Source organism: Protopterus annectens, chromosome 7.part0 (genome assembly GCF_019279795.1).
Source record: "Protopterus annectens isolate FY-2018-M chromosome 7.part0, PAN1.0, whole genome shotgun sequence".
Lineage (NCBI taxonomy): Eukaryota > Metazoa > Chordata > Ceratodontiformes > Protopteridae > Protopterus > Protopterus annectens.
The window spans coordinates 509,156,027-509,173,231 of NC_056739.1; the positions used below are offsets into that span (position 1 = coordinate 509,156,027).

A 17,205-nucleotide genomic window follows, 5' to 3' on the forward strand; every position below is an offset into this window, starting at 1 on the left:
CAGCACCCCTCCATGGTCCATCCTACATGCTTCCCTCCTGACTCACACACATTCTGTCTACCATTTGGGACAGTCTAGGCCTCTTGCACCCCCACACAAGTGCAAGTGATGATGCCGGTGTCACATCCCTGTCATCCTCGCCATAAATGCAGGGAAATAATGCTATGTGTTTGATGCACAGGGTGATTATTTTAGTTAACTTGTACTTGTGTACTGCAGTGTTTACCAACAGATACTGTATGTTGGCATTTGACATGAGTATGCCACATATATTTGTGTACCTTATGTTGTATGATGTTGTTTTGACTGTATAGTTACACGGTCACAAGTGTGTCACAGGTCTGTGTATGTTTCTGTTACAGGGGTCTTTTGGGATAACTTATGGATACACAGTGGAATTACAACAGCACAGGATGGCATGTCAGCACAGCAGTACCATGTTGTTAACAAGGTACAGAACTATAAGTGCAAGGCTCCATAGATCCATATGTTTATAACAGGCTAAGAAGGACGATGGAGGCATTCAGCATAGTCGTGCATCCCTAATCTGTGAGAAGGTCTGCTACCCTTGATAAGTGCCACTTGAGTTTTGGGAACTAACACACCTATAAGTTGTGCTGATGGAGATGACTCATCTGCATATATCCTCCATCCAGTACCAACAGTTGTCCAACAACAGTTATGATTGTCGTGTTCTGCATCCTAATGTGTAATCTGCACATGATGTGTGTCACAGCAGATGTGTGCTTTAAATGCATGGGGAGCCTGTTTCATGTAGGGTGTACTAACTGTGTTACATACCTGTCTCACCAGCATGTACTATGCATACCACACAGATGTTGCTGAGTAGAACAGGTGAGACATGTATTATCCCTGCCGTGGGTACATAGGAGGTACACAGGAACTGACACCTCCTTGCATGAAGCCATACACATCCCCTCCAAAGCATTTCATTGACAGACTACACATGTATGGTGATGACATGGATTGCATAGGACATGCTATCTGCACCATTGGTGTACCATGGAATCTGTGTGGCTGCTACAGTTGTACAATATGCCTTTGTAGTGACATGACAAGGGTGCCATTGCACACAATGATAGGTGTGATAACTGCCACATTCAGTATACCAGTGAAATTCTGGGATATACATCCCAAACCTGTTGGTATTGGTTGCACAACAGTGAATGTATCCAAATCTTTCCAATCAGTGATGGTCAAAGGCAACATTACTCTCTGTGTCCATAACTCCATGTGTAATGTCTCACCTGTGTGCAGTGTATGGACACTACAATATTTTGCAGGAGTGGATGAATTCTCACAGGATAATATTGTGCAGTTGTTCACATGTAGTCATTGTCAGTGGCTCAGTCAACAACTGACTGTGTCTTAGACCATTCTGGATAACTGTTGGTTCCGTGTGGGATTTTGTGACAGCTCCTGATATGCACTCACCTGCTAATGTACTCCATTAAAGGTCAATGACAATGGCTGTGACTACAGAGAGGGAATAGGTAGAAGGGGTATGCCAATAATGAACTTCAATGGTGAAGTTGCAGCATAGGTCTCTCACTGCAATGTTCCCCGAGTATGACTGTCAGACACTTGCCTATCCACATGCTGACATAACACTCTGTACATGATGTACACTGTTTCCAGCATGACCCATTGGCCTAATATTGTCATACCTGTTGCCACACCATGGTTTGTGGAGTGAGACTAATGTCCAACATCCATTGCATAGTGTAACAGTCAATGGGTTCTGCCGATTACAGTTGGTAGGCATGATCTGACCTTCAGCAAAGGTAACAGTGTATGGTCCAGTGTCAGTAGGTGTATGACAGCCGATAATGTTGTTGTTACTGGCTTTGGAGGTGATGAGAGTGTTGTTAATAATGTTGTTACTACTGGCTTTGGAGGTGATGAGAATGTTGCTAATAATGTTGTTACTACTGGCTTTGGAGGTGATGAGAATGTTATTACTACTGGCTTTGGAGGTGATGAGAATGTTGTTACTACTGGCTTTGGAGACTCTGAGAATGTTGTTATACATATATATATATACTATCACAGCATTTCAGTTAACAGGACTCAGAGATCTGGGGACACTGCTAATTGTCCTTTCTGCAAGAAAGTACTGCAGTTACTGCCAGCATGTTGCAGGAAAAAAGTCATGCAAGGTGCCTGTACAGAGCACAGACAAACACATTAGGGAAGTGTAATATGTACACACTGTGTTGCTTATTTGTGCTGCAGCTCACTCACACAAAGGATGGTCCAGGTTTTTACCTTTAATGCCCTGGAGCAGTGCTGCGGCATCTCCACATGAGGAATCAACGTATTGCATCATGTGTTGACACTGTAGCCGGCCAAATGTGTAGTCCTACCTGGTGGGATCTGGCCAAAAATCATGTTCTTTGGAACTACCAGCATGTACCCCCCTTACAGACAATACAGACAATACAGACATATATGTGAAGAAAACCATGTATGACCTCCAGTGGGATGGTTGACATAGCATGACTGCACATCCCCCTGCAGATGGTACAGGCAGATATGCAGAGCTCTACATCCATGCATTATGTCAGCAGCATTTCAACTATATGAACTCGGCTGTATGAGACAGGTGGGACACAGGCTCATCATGGCTTACCACACCTGAGTGTGGGCAACTGCCATTAGCAGGTTGTGCAATAACAGGTGAACATGGCTGTGTGACAGTTGGGGTGAGGGTGCCCTCCTAGCATGCAAGCACAACCTTCTCAGCTAAATGAAGCACAGAGTGTTGTGATTTTGTGTAGACACAATAAGTGACAACATTAGCCACCCACACAAAGTAGAACCACAACACACAGTGCAGATATATGTGTAACCTCAAAGGATAGTCCTAGAATGTCGCTGACCTCAGACATCATGATGGCACATATGATGGGTCTGTACTCATACCAAACCATATCCCCATACTGTATCAACTATACTCCCTTGTCCCCACCACATGTGACACATGACATTCCTACAACCTGTCCAATAACTCCCGTATTTACAGAGCAGTTTGTAAGTGGAATCTCAATGGACCATACACAGCATCTATTGCACATGTGAACATTCCAAGCTGCATCTCACATGTGATCTTACAAGGATTACTAACACCATAGGGAAATCTTTCAAATACTGACACCACTGGGTGCACACCAGCTGAGTGGACAATGGCAACTGTTCCACCCTTTCACAGAGGTGGTGCATCCACTGACTAACTTAACTATAGACCCCTTTATCTAAGTATACATATCTGTATACTCATAGTGGCAATCATAATAGAGCTGGCAGCACACATATATGTGATCTGTACACAGATTGGATGTGTGACAGAGGAAGCATGACTGGTACACTGTGGACATTTCTGAGGCAGTCATCAAGGACCTGGGTGAGGGTACATCAGGATGTACAACACCAGACTGAGCCAAGCTGTTTGACTATATCTGTCACTCAGGCAACACTTACAAAGGAGTTAGGCATCTATGCAACATAGGGACATCTGCCTCCAATACATGATATGTAAGCAGCAGTGCTCAACAGGGTGTAGTCCTGAGTCCTCCACTGTTTGGAATCCATATAACCACAATACACGTGACTACTGAATGACTGTGGCTAACACTGTTGGCTGATGCCTGCACATTGTGAGCACTCATAGAGTCTGTGAGTTATGTCAATAGTCTACAACAGGGTATTGCTGAACAAATGCCTGTTGACATACTGATGGCCATAAACCCCAAGCGGATATATATGTATTATCATTTCCATAGGTAGACCTATGTACCTGGTAAGTAGCACATCACTCGCAAATGTGCTGTACATACTCAGCAGTGAAAGAACTGGGTGCACAGACCTGGCCACAAAGGTGTACACCTAATGTGCCTCAGATCACCATTTCTCTACAGCAGTATGGCAGGAATCATATGGCATAGCTGAGGCCACAATCCCCAGTAAGTTACATACTCATAACCTCCACTTACCCTTCCCTCAGCATACTAATATCTGAGTGCAATGGCCAGTTGTTGATGTACCTTTCCAAGCAGTACTGGCAATTACACACAACAGTATGGTCCCTCACAAGGACAATCCACATCTTCAGTATGTGTTCAATTGAGATCATCTGCAATGAATATCATTGTCAGCTGTGGCATATAGACTACTCAGAGGTGATCTTTGCCTTGCATACAGGGCAATGTGTGACCCTGCTTTAGTGCATTTGCTGCCTGTCTGTAGAAATAGTAGATGGATGACTCACTGTAAGGGCATTAACCTAGTATGTGATATTAGTACTACATGCTTATGGGATAGATTTGTCTAGCAGACTGCAACATACCCTTGGAACAGAACCCTGCCTATTGGCACACAGTGCACCTCAGTGTATGTCAGCACATGGTCATCTGTCTGATTACTTGGATGATCATCATCTCAAAACAGGGCATTTGCCTGTGTCCCTCTTGGACTGGGGCAATAAGTGCTGATCGTGTAACTATGAATATGATGATTAATATGACTGTGAGGGCTGTATGGCCATTATGCTAGTTCATTGCAAACATCCTATGGTTCCATAACATTATGAGCAATGCTCTAACAGGCTCACACACAAAAATGGCTACATTGAGGCCAGCACCAGTTCCAAACACTGTGTACAGGACACGCCAAGGCACATGTGCATTGCAAGTTAGCTGTATGCAGATGTGACCACTTACCTATGTAATGGTACATACTACAGATCACAGTACATATTGGATGCATCACATCTCATGTCTGCGAGTACTTCCAGTTTAGGACATATTATGCTTGATGACATAAGCAGACCTTGTTGTAGTCTGTCCTTGGGTTGGCACATCACCCACTTCTATTAAAATCTTGTGTAACCCTACCTATGTCTAGGTTACCAAGATTATGCCATATGGTTATATACACATGCACCAAGTGGGCTGGAGTGAGATTAGAACCCTTACCTCTCTAGTCTTATACGCTATAAATCATAGTACTTATCTCATATAGCTTATGTCTGATATGACACTGTTAACTGGTAGTCTTAAAGTGGCTGCCATCATCAAGCCTTGTAGAAGAGGGGTGTTTGGAAGCCATCAGCAAGTTACAGGCCCAAAAGGTTATAACCATTACAAGTGAATAGCCCATGAGGGCATGTCCATTGTTTTTCAGGGCAATATTAACATACAGACGTGCACCAAGTGGGCTGTACTAAGATTAGAACCCCTAGCTATCTAGTCTTATACACTACAGATCACAGTACGTATTCTGTGCATCACAGGTCAAATCTGTTGTAGATGTGATTGCAGGCAGAGTACTTTTGCATTACACAAACTAGGCAACACTTACTAGGCTTCTGTTGAACAGCTTGTGTTGAACAGCATCTGTGGCCTGCAGAGTTATTTTGCTTCATACTGTTATCTGCATTTAATATCCTAGAAGTGAGATGACTGTTTTTATCCTAGTTATGTGTGTATAGTTACCAGTATGGCCATATGTGGCTGCTTGCAGTTACATAGCCAAACCTGTGGGCAGGGACAATGTGCCTTGTCTGTACATGCATTGGCATTATGCATTACACCACCTAGTACTATGTGGTAATATCCAGCAGGCACAGGGGTCTGTAGGTAAGTGGATTATGTACTGTTGCACCCTTAGTTTGGATCCTTTGAGCAACAGTATGGCTGTGTGATAGTGCAGATTTACTCACCATTATTAGGGTATGCTGGATAATACAGACATCCACACACGTTTCTGTATATAACAGAAATGTATATATAAATGCAGCTGTGTGTGTGTGTGTGTGTGTGTGTGTGTGTGTGTGTGTGTGTGTGTGTGTGTGTGTGTGTGTGTTTGTGTGTGTGTGTGTGTGTATGTATCATTTTAATATATATAGCTATATATATATTTATATATATTTGACACTACATAGTGATAGATATAGTATCATGTTAATATATATATGTATATATATCTGTATATATATATATATATATATATATATATATATATATATATATTTTAATAATGACTTGTTACACTACATCAAACAGGGGTTTTTTTTTACTGAAGAGTGATAGATATAGTTTATTTTAAAATGTGATGTTTGTGAGAAACACTTTGTCTGAAGATATGGCCTATACAGATATGTCTGTATGTATTAGTAAACATTCAGCATTTGTACAGCATAAGTCCCAGACGCTTTTGGTTTGCTGATTAATTTTTGCTGAACTGGGATTTGGCAACAGAACTGTGTTTATTTTAACTAAGTTTCTGGGCATGCCCAGTGGGATGTCAGTGCTTATAAAGCGACTCCAGGCCACACCTACCTGTACTCCAGTCCGGGATTTTGTATGTTAGAGACATTAACATCTGCCCCTGTTTCTGCAGTTCTGCACTTCACTAAAAATGTCCACAGTATTCCCCAGCTGTGTGCTGTACTTAACATGTAACTGAGGTTGGTAATGTTACACCACCAACAGATAGACAGTGTGCATACCTTCAAACTGTCCTGATTTTCAGAGAATGTCCAGAGTTTTGCCTCATATGTTTGGTGTGTTCCTCATACATCTGTGGTCTTCTGGTGATTTATTGAATATTGACATCACTACATTATACTAAATACAGACAAACATTTGTGTTTCAGACTTTATATCATTAAGACAATATGTAATAATGCAACACCTTGCATAACAGCAGCAGATCCAAACAATACAATACCATATTATAGTAATCCTTTCAATTAGTGTGTAGGTTAGAGACTTACCTTGTGAAGGCAGCAGTTGACAGACCTGTAGTTAGGTGCTGACTCTGTGTGATGCAAGCAGTACAAAGCCAATACATGGATAGGTACAGGTTGTGTGGGTTGCCTGCCATCAGCTATTTTAATATATGCATGTGAATAGGATTGAGGTGTCAGTCCCTAGGGCCCTAGGTTGTCAGTGAATGTGCTATGTGTTGTCTCATAGCCAATGACAGGGCATACTGGGCACACCTACAGCTGCCTTCAGGGACATCATCAGGGGACTCCTCCTTTGAGTCCTCCTGTAAGTGGGGCTGTGGTGACCTAGACACTGGTGGGGGGCTGTGTATCCCTTTCATTTGCTGATCCTGCTGCAGCTGTTTGCACAGGATCATACTTTGCAGCATGGCACATACTGTGAACATATGTGCACATGTGGCTGGAGAGTACTGCAGGGCTCCCCCAGCTATACTGAGTCACTGGAACCATAACTTCAGCTGACCAGACACACGGTCTATGATGTTCGTAGCTTGTGCATGTGCCTCATTATGGCATTCGTCGGGGGGGTGCATTTCTGATTGGTGTCATCCCCCAAAGTTCCAGTGCTTAGCCAGCATCCCCCAGTAAATGGCCATGTGGGCTGTCCCTCCTAGGAAACATCTGTTACAGCTGTGATGCATGCCAGATATGGGAGTCATGATAACTGCCAGGGCTGGCAGCACATACATTCATGATAATGTCCTGGGCATTGCACACAACCCAGCAGTTGGAGTGGTACCCCTTGCGGTTGATGTAGATTCTACCCTCCTCACTAGGTGGTTTCTTGATGTGTACAGGAGTGCAGTCTATGGCACCCAGTACCTCAGGGTAGTGTGTTACATGGTAGACATGTTGCATATTGCTGGCCCTCGCCTGAGGGGTGAGGGGAAAATAAATGTACTTACTGGCATGTGGTAGCATGGCATCCAGGAACTTGTAGAGTACCCTGGATGCTGATGCCTGTGTGATCCCCATCATGTCCTCACTCTTTGGAAAGTACCTGTGGCTATTATCCTAAAGGCTACACATACCTTTGTTTCCACTAGGATGGGTTCCCCTCTGTTGCCTCTGGGTCTGAGTTGAAGGAGGCAGAGCTCAGTGACTTGTTGTAGTATATCCCAGTCTACCCTCTAGCATTCTACAATCTCCAGATCATGTAGCTCCAGGAAGGTTATCCTGGGCCTAAACACTCTTCTCCTTCTCTGTCTTGGCCTATTGTCAGCAGCAGCATCTAGCACATACAGATGTAGCAGACTTCCAGCAGCCCCTAGCATTCTTTCAGCTAAAATTCCCAAATCTGTACTACAATGGTGCAAAGCATGGGGGAAAATCAGATTGTACAGTGTTTACATACTTTATAGTGCTAATAAATCAAATAAGAAGCCCCCATGACAAAACAATAAAGCCCCGAACAGCCTGGAATTCTTCTCAAGACTTTTATTAAGCACAAAAATCAACCATGAACGTTCTCATTATGTTTTCGTTTAAAACACACTTCATCAGATGTGGGCTTGCATTAATCTATAACTCATATATAGTTAACAATAAGACTGCAACATAGTAATTAACCAATCACTATCTAAATCAAATTAAAACGTATTGAAGCATAATAGATGCTTACTAATTTACAGGAAACAAGCAGAACACAAATTATAAACCTGTTATGATTTTGAAAGTCCACTGTAGTTTTAATAACCACTTTATGTTAAATAGTTATGTTATATTCAACTATCACATAAAATCCATAACTTTAATAAAAAGGTTAGATAAAAAAGTTAATAAAGTTAATACCGTATTTTGGTGTTCTTTGGAACTGACTAGTCTATTCTTTACCATAGAGCTCCCTCTAGTGTTTTTTTTTTTTTACAGTAAAACATTTTTAATAATAAAATATGCCTAAGAGTAAAACTCTCTAGCATGAAAGTGATACTTTGCCATAAAATAATTCATATTAATTAAAACACACCAAGAAAAATTTTTTAAAAAACATCATTAAAAAAACTTTGGATTATGCATTAATTCACACATTTCATAAAAAGAACACAATCCTTATAAAACATACTCAAAATCGAAATATAAGGACAATAAAAAATATATAAATAATAAAATAGTGTAGTAAGTTCTCCAAATCTAAAAAGTCATTAATAAGTGTTAAATAGTGTTCAATGCAACCAAAATGCTTAGTAAATTTGCTTCTCCAGTCTACTATTGAACATATTATTAAGCGTGCTTGAAATTGCTGAATTATAACTTAGCTGCATTAAGTTTAAGTACGGGGGTTATAGATATGTGTTCATTTAGGCCTGGAAATTTATTGGCTGCAAGGGTGATCTGCCACCACAATTCTCTGTATTCATTCAATACATTCTTCCCTGCCTAGTATATCATTAACATCATTTAATACTCCTAGTTTAATTTAAACAATTGTGAATACTAATTAATACATCATTGCCTTTTAAATACTCTCACCACACAAATGCGCATCCCATAGGTAAACAAAGCTTAGCAGTAGTAGGCACACCCTCCACACTTCCATGCTCAGTACAGAGGTACACCACGCAAACTCACGGAAACATGCGCTCCGTAGGTAAACAAAGTTTAGAAGTCAATCCACACCCACCCCAGGCTTCCACCCTCAGCATGGCAGCCCACCCTGAAAACAGGTGCAGTTAAACTCCAATCAGCTTAGAAGTTATTGCACACACCCTCTCCTGATGTCAACTGCCTCCTGTGTGGACACCAACATGGTTCTCTGCCTACACAGAGGGTGTAGGCGGACACGATTACCCCATCCTTCTATTTAGTAACTCCATCTCATTTGCATAGGGATCTGTGCTCACAACCTGAAAACTACACACTTCTAAGCCCTACCACATTAGCAACAGCACCAGTACACCATTGCAGATATTACACACAGGGTCCTGTAATACATTTTTGTCTCAATATTAATTTTGTTATTTCCACTTTTTTTTTCCTAAGGCATGTTTGCGCCCTGCGGCATGCCACACAAACATGCCTAGATTACTAAAAAAAAAAAATTAGCATATTTTCTGTAACTTTTAAGACACACAGTGGGTAGTTTCACTCATATCTGTGTATGGTATACCATTTCTATCCAGATATCTACATTTTTATAGCCCCCTTTGTCTGTCTACATTATTGTACATGGAATTTTTCTGTGTACACTATGGACATTGACACGGGGTCTGCACAGCTGCCTATCTGCTTGCTGGATTGCTCTACCTGCCTCATTTGCATGAGATTCACCTGCTTATGAGGTGATTTGTATGTCACAAAACTTCTTGTGTTGACACGTGCACGGGCGCCGTCAGCAGTGCTTACTGGCTTGCAAACCTGCTTTTTTTACGTATAAGCAGCATGGCATGATGCCTACATGGTAAAAAAAAAACTGTGTAGGCTTTGTTAAATTCCCCCCATCACTTTGAATAGACATACTTTAACAGTGTTATGCAAGTGATCATAAATTATGAACTGAGAGCAATTAGACAAAGCAATGAACTGGGAAGCCGATAGTTGCAAATAACAACCAAAGTATTTTATTAAATAAATGATTTTAATATAGATAGTTTGGCATTGGTGTCACATTGTACAGTAAATACAGCCAGAAGCTTATGAGGTAAGTAATATTTGTCTTCATTTAACATTCATGTGACTTTTTATTTCTGAAATTCACTGTTGGAAATATGGACTTAAAAAGGAATCTAGTAGTTAATAAAGGTCTGTAATAGTGATGGCAACTCAAGTGCATTAACACAGCAAGTACTAATCCATACAAACATTTCTAATGTGCAATAAATAGTATAGTGACCCTTCAGCATAAAGTTTCTGGTATTTGTAGTATAATCACTGTATTTCAATGTTTACATATTGTACAAGCACAGCATAAACTGTGCAATGCATGAATGGCACTGCAATCCATGGAAATGAGGAAAAACGTCTTAGCCTACTTTTATGCAAATCAGCAGGCACAATGCTATATAGTTTTTATGTATTTGTTTATTTTACCAAAAGGTATTTCAGAACACAGAGTTAGCCAGTTATGCTGCTTCAAGGTGGTACAGCAGCAGACCCTGTGACTGAAGCGAATTGAACAGGTTTGGCCATGCAATTGTTTTTGGAAATTGTGGTGAATTCTGGATATCAGGAAGGTGCCAGATTTTGTTTTCTGCTAACACCCAAAGTAAAAGGGTGCCAGTGTTACACATTAATATACTTTGGAAAACTTGTATAAATTAGCAGAAACACATTTCCAGTTTTTTTTATTCTGTAAAATGTATGTCATGCCTTGTCTGGAAGAAATGCTTCATTCTGAGGTTTCCACAATTTTTGTCTGCATTAAATAAGGCAATTATTGTGGGTTTATTTAAGTAGAATCAAAACATTTAATCCAATGCAATGATTAAAGGAGTAACAGATATGTCACTCTTCTTATATTTACTATGAACATATATCTATGTCTGTGTGCATTTTCAATATCTTGAACCTGTTAAGAAGAATCCACAGAAACTGATGGCAGAACTTGAAAAACATTGTTTTGTTGCAGGGGGCAAACTCCTATACAACCTATATATACGAGGGGACATTACATGCCACATTCAACAGTTATATAGTAGTGTAGTTTAAAGAAAGATATCCTACAAGGATGAAAGCAATACCCAACATACTGCTGTCTTGCATTTCAGTAAAGTATTAAAGCAATATGTGATCCTTTTAGTTCCATGAATCAACCTGTAAAGATCACATTCAAGACGACAACTTAATTACTACCTTTAATATCAGACATTAGAGTTTCAAACTCCTTATTCTTCAGAACATGCTTGTTGGTACAAACCTATTGTATATAAACTTTCTAAATGAATTACAGTAATATTTAAAATTTGTCCACTATTTTGGCCTTTTTTCTTCTCTTCCTCCTTTTTCCTCTTGATCTTTTCTAAATAAATTGCACTGATGCAGAGCTGATGAGAAAAAAAAAATGAGCAGTAAATCAGCAAAGACTATCCCCCGGATTCATGAAGCTTGCACCAGGCGCAGGCGGGATATGTGGGTATGCGGGATAACGCCAAATATGTCCACCGAGTGATTCAAGTACGAACCAATTCCACGTGCACTACCGTTGTACGCCAGATCTGCACAGCCCTCGGCATAGGTATGCTTCTCACACCATGCGCAGTGTTGCACCATGCAAATGAAGGCATACAGCAATTCACAAAGTGGCGCCGGCGTAACGTAAGCCCATGGAAATGTAAACCAAAAAACACGGTTTACATTTTCCCAAACAGAACATCGGAGCTATGGAAGCGACCAGACTCATGTATTACAAAGTTAACATATGCCAATGGCTAAATACACAGCCAATGGCACAAGAAAAGGTGCACAACACCTAAAAAACATTTAATATCATATCCACAGTAACGCACAGTACAACTGCAGGGCATGTGTGTGCAAACAGGCATACAAAGAAAATATATACAATTGTCATAAAATTGCAATCTAAGACAAATCAGGATTTCACCATAATACGCAATGGTAGGCATGGTACACCACAAGCAAGGCACAAGGGTTGCCAAGGGCCCGCGACAATGTTTGGCACGGTAACTATGAATTAGTAGTCAATGCCATGCAAATGAGGCAGGTAATACCGAATTGCAGACGTCCCGTTGGATGAAGGATGTACCAGACGGCGCAGCACTATAACACCAAGGAGTGTCTCAGAGGTGATACATGACATCAGCAGAGGGGTGTATCACCATAGCTGTAAGCACATTGGAGCAATGCAAATCTGGCCTGGCCATTGCTAAGCAAATGGAAGGTCAGGTGAAGGAAAGAAGAAAATGCAGAAGTAGGGTAATTGGCATACTACTGAGCAATTAACACCAATCAACTCATGGCGGCCAATCAACGGCAGTAGACAAGCCTGCATGCAGAAACCTGCAAAACAGGATAGGGGAGGCATAGGATTGCAAAGAAAGGAGGGGAGGAATTGGAATGCAAAGATAGCAGAACTGTCATAGCAGAGCAAAGAAAATCCACAGTAGACTGGCAATAGAACACATTACACAAGATAAGCCAGGTCTTGGAAAGTATAAATGAAAGCAGGCTGCATGATGCATGCCAGCAAATGGTAGGTGTAACATGCACAAATGTAAAGGGAAGGGCAGGAGGTAATTTACGGCAGCTAAATGTAATGCAACACCAAAGGCAGCACAATAGTGGTTCCGGTAATAAAGCACAGAAGATACCCTGTAGCCACGATCGTACATACACACCCTATGACATCATCAGTGTTCACAGCAAAATAGTATAGAGTGTGAAAGCACCCAACACACACCTGTGTATTCCCAAACACTGCACCATAGGTGTAAACAGATGGGGAACTTTTAAAATGTACATGTTGGGAGCTGCCATAGCTGTGATTCATCAGCATGTGTTACAGACCGACGGTGTTGTGGAGGATGATACCAACAACCACCGTAGGCCTCGGAGGAGGAGAAGAGTGCTCAGACCAAGGGTAACCTACCAGGGGCTACATGACCTGGAGATAGTAGAGCATTACAGGGTGGACAGGGACATCTTACAGCAAATAGTAGAGCTGTGCCGGCCATGCCTGAAAACCAGAAACAACAGAGAGGAACCCATCCCAGTGGACAGGAAGGTATGTGTAAGCTTGTGAATATAGCCACAGGTACCTTTCAAATACCAACTGGAGATATAATGGGGATCTCACAGGCATCGGCATCCAGGGTACTACACCAGTTCCTGGATGCCATGTTACCACATGCCAATGAGCAGATATACTTCCCCCGAACTCAGGAGGAGTTGGCCAGCAATATGCATCACTTCCACCGTGTGGCAAACTACCCGGAGGTACTGGGTGCGATAGACTGCACGCACATACATATCGAGACACCACCTGGTAAGCATGGTAGGCACTACATAAACCGTAAGGGATTCCACTCCATCAACTGCCAGGTCGTGTGCAATGCCCAGGGCATTATCATGGATGTGTGTGCTGGCAGCCCTGGAAGCTACCACAACTCCCATATCTGGCATGCCTCACAGCTGTATCAGGTATTTGTCAGGGTGGACATCCCACAAGGCCACCTTGTGGGGGATGCTGGCTATGCACTGGAGCCATGGATGATGACCCCTATCAGAAATGCACACACACCAATGCAAGAACACCATAATGAGGCACACGCACAAACCAGAATCATCATAGAGCATGTGTTCGGGATGCTGAAATCATGGTCCTGGTGCTTGGACACATCTGGTGGAGCCTTGCAGTACTCTCCAGGCACATGTGTCCACATCTTCATAGTATGTGCCATGCTACATAATATGATCCTGCGGAAACAGCTGCAGCAGGGTCAAAATGGGGGAGGGCCTCACAGCCCACCGCAATTGCTAAGGCCAACACAGGCACAGAGGGATCCAGACCACGGACACACTGTGCCAGCCCCAGTAGGCAGACGGAGGCATGCCCAATATGCCTACGCCTTGGCAAAGAGGGAACGTATAGCACATACCCTGACAGTGTAGGCCCCCACGGACTGACACCCCTCTCCACCTGCACACACAGTAAAATGGATGGCACAGAAACACGACCACCTGTAAATTGTGATGTATAGGTGGCCCACTGTGTAATCCTACATAGGCAGCCCTCAAACATTGTACACGCAACAATGATTGGAACACAGAATGTCAACACCTGAACAGTACATGCGCCTATCAGCATTTGTCGGTGCTGTGTGTATAGGTTCTCAGGTACATCGGTAGGTACATGCCCGATTGTCAGAGGCAAAACACCAAATGGGGCAAACAGTGTCTCCTGTCACCATAACATCAAGTAAGCAACTATCACTTACTGGAGCAGAGGCAATCGCGGGAGCACATGTGTGTAAGCACTGTCCTGCATACACTCAGCACAGATTCCCCGCTGTGTTAATGAGGGGCTCCACATAATGTAATCATGGATGTTGTGTCAAGGCAGGGGATGTACCCATGACAGGTATTCGTCACTCCAGCATGCTGCACCCACGGTCGTATGAAGGTGTAGCACATTATCAGGTGTAGCTCATTGTGATATACATACCCAGTGCTGGAGTACATCCAGTAAACATCACATGGACATACCATTAACTGGACTCATTAATATGTAAACTAACGGAGTTATCCATGTGAGTGCAGTGTGGTGTAACTTCTGAAGTCTACTCCACATACAAAATGACATAATACGTGTACAACCCCCAGATGTCCAAGTGGTATATGCAATGACCATTGTGCATGCTCCCTTTCCCATGTCCTGCAATGGATGTAACTTAATCCTGACAGCACGGGTAATGCATTGCAGATGCAGGTCATCAGAATATGTGTAGCACACGTTAGCGGGAATATGCGTTGCCCACTGCTGGTAAGTGATGTTTAAATATGACTATACGGATATGCGCAAAACAGGGCTAAGCTTCACCGAACACTGCACAGATCACGGTCAGTGATGTACAGAACAGGTGAAACCAGCATTAGTCACCCCTGAACAAATAGCGCCTGCTCTGAAGGGTAAAACGACCACTGCCAGGGGTTGAACAGGCAATCATGTATACAATCACCCAACACTATTGCTAGCCAAGGTGTACATATGGTAGGGTTGCCACATTTCAAATGACCAATGTGGGACATATGCCAGATGTCTGCAGACCGACCCATACTCCCGGGCTGTAAGAAAACCAGAACATCAGTGTTTTACCTAGATAAAAGCTTATTCTAGTAATGGTCGTAGGTACATGTTCCATGTCCTGTAACATGCAGGTGGTTCAGATACAGAATACGGGTTGTATGCAACTATTACATAAACAATAGGGAATATGTTTGTCCCAAAGTCACAGGACATTTGCCATGTTCACAAATATTTTGCAGGACACAACTGCACAAAGAGGGACTGTCCCTCGCAAAGTGGGATGGGTGGTAATCCTAACCTATGGCAGGTGTGTAATGTGACAGGTACAGACACAAACATGCGGGGTGCAGGAAACACAGTATACACCGACAAACACACAATGAAAGGTGTAGCGTGCCTTCACCACCCCTGTCAGATATCTATATATATATATATATATATATATATATATATATATATATATATATCTACACATATATAATACAGATAGAAAGGGCGATAGTGTGATATATGTCAATATATAAGGAGTCACTGACATCTGCAAATATATAGATAGGTCAACGACATTCAAAACACCTTGGAGGTACAAATAAATAGGATACCGCCAACTATGGAACATGGCACACACCGACACGTGTAACCACGAGGCTGAAAGGCAGAAAGAACACAGTACTGGAACAGTAAAACCGCGAGCAATATTATGTCAATAGGAGGACATGTAGTCACCGCTGCCGGCGGTGCGGTCCATGTAGGTACCATGTACAATTGTATTTGTGAGTGATGTAGCCTGTGTATGTGTGTGTTGAGGGTGCGATGTGCATTTCCATGTGACTGTAATGTGTGTTTGTGTGTGTCCGCATTGTGTGTCTGTAGGTGCCAACTCGGAGGTAGATCATTACGGTAGGTGCGGGTATAGCTAGCCATAGGCATGCAGTAAACACCTGTCCCACATTGGGAGGGACAGCCCCTCCCTGGGCAGGTGTGTCCTGACATGAAACATTACAAAGGGCAACTGTCCGAGAGTTTAGGACATTAGTATGTCCCAAATATTATGTAATAGTTGCAGGAAATAGTCATGCCTGTATGTAAGAAACGGAAATGTTTCATGCAATATGATAAGTAGGCAAAGTCCAAGAACAATAGATATGTAATGAGGATAAAAGTATGTGCTATCCTGTGTACTGACTGTGGCTATATGTCATCCTATAAACACCACTGTGTGACCCGCAAGTGTCCAACTATGGCCATATGAAAAGGTGGCAACTCATGCCACAGAGGGTCTGACACCAACACCACTGCAATGACTGCAAATATCTGGGACAAACATACATGGGATAGCTGTCATTTAGAAATATCCCTGCACATATCGCTGTACATCCGGAGGTATGGAAGTATCAACTTCACCTGCATACCATATAAAAACCAATTAACAATGGCCCAATGTAAAATCCCGTAACAGAAGTCTACTAAGTGATAGCTCTTTAATTAGGGAAGGAGCCCACACACACATATATATGGACTATGTAGAAATGCAAGCCCCACAAAACCGTATATGCTAAGTACACCTGCCTACATCCCCCACACTTGAAACAATAGCAATACAGACTGTAATTACAGCACAAACATCCAGTTAGTCAATTACATCTGCTGAACCATTAACATACCTTGTAAGAGACACATTTAAAGGCACCATGCA

At 42.3% G+C, this 17,205-nt stretch overlaps 1 protein-coding gene across 1 annotated transcript in view; it reads left to right on the top strand.

The window, feature by feature from the left end:
• LOC122806571 (transmembrane domain-containing protein TMIGD3-like) overlaps positions 1–17,205 on the top strand; it is a 270,705-nt gene that overhangs the window by 184,148 nt on the left and 69,352 nt on the right. The gene's annotated exons all lie outside the window — the stretch shown is intronic.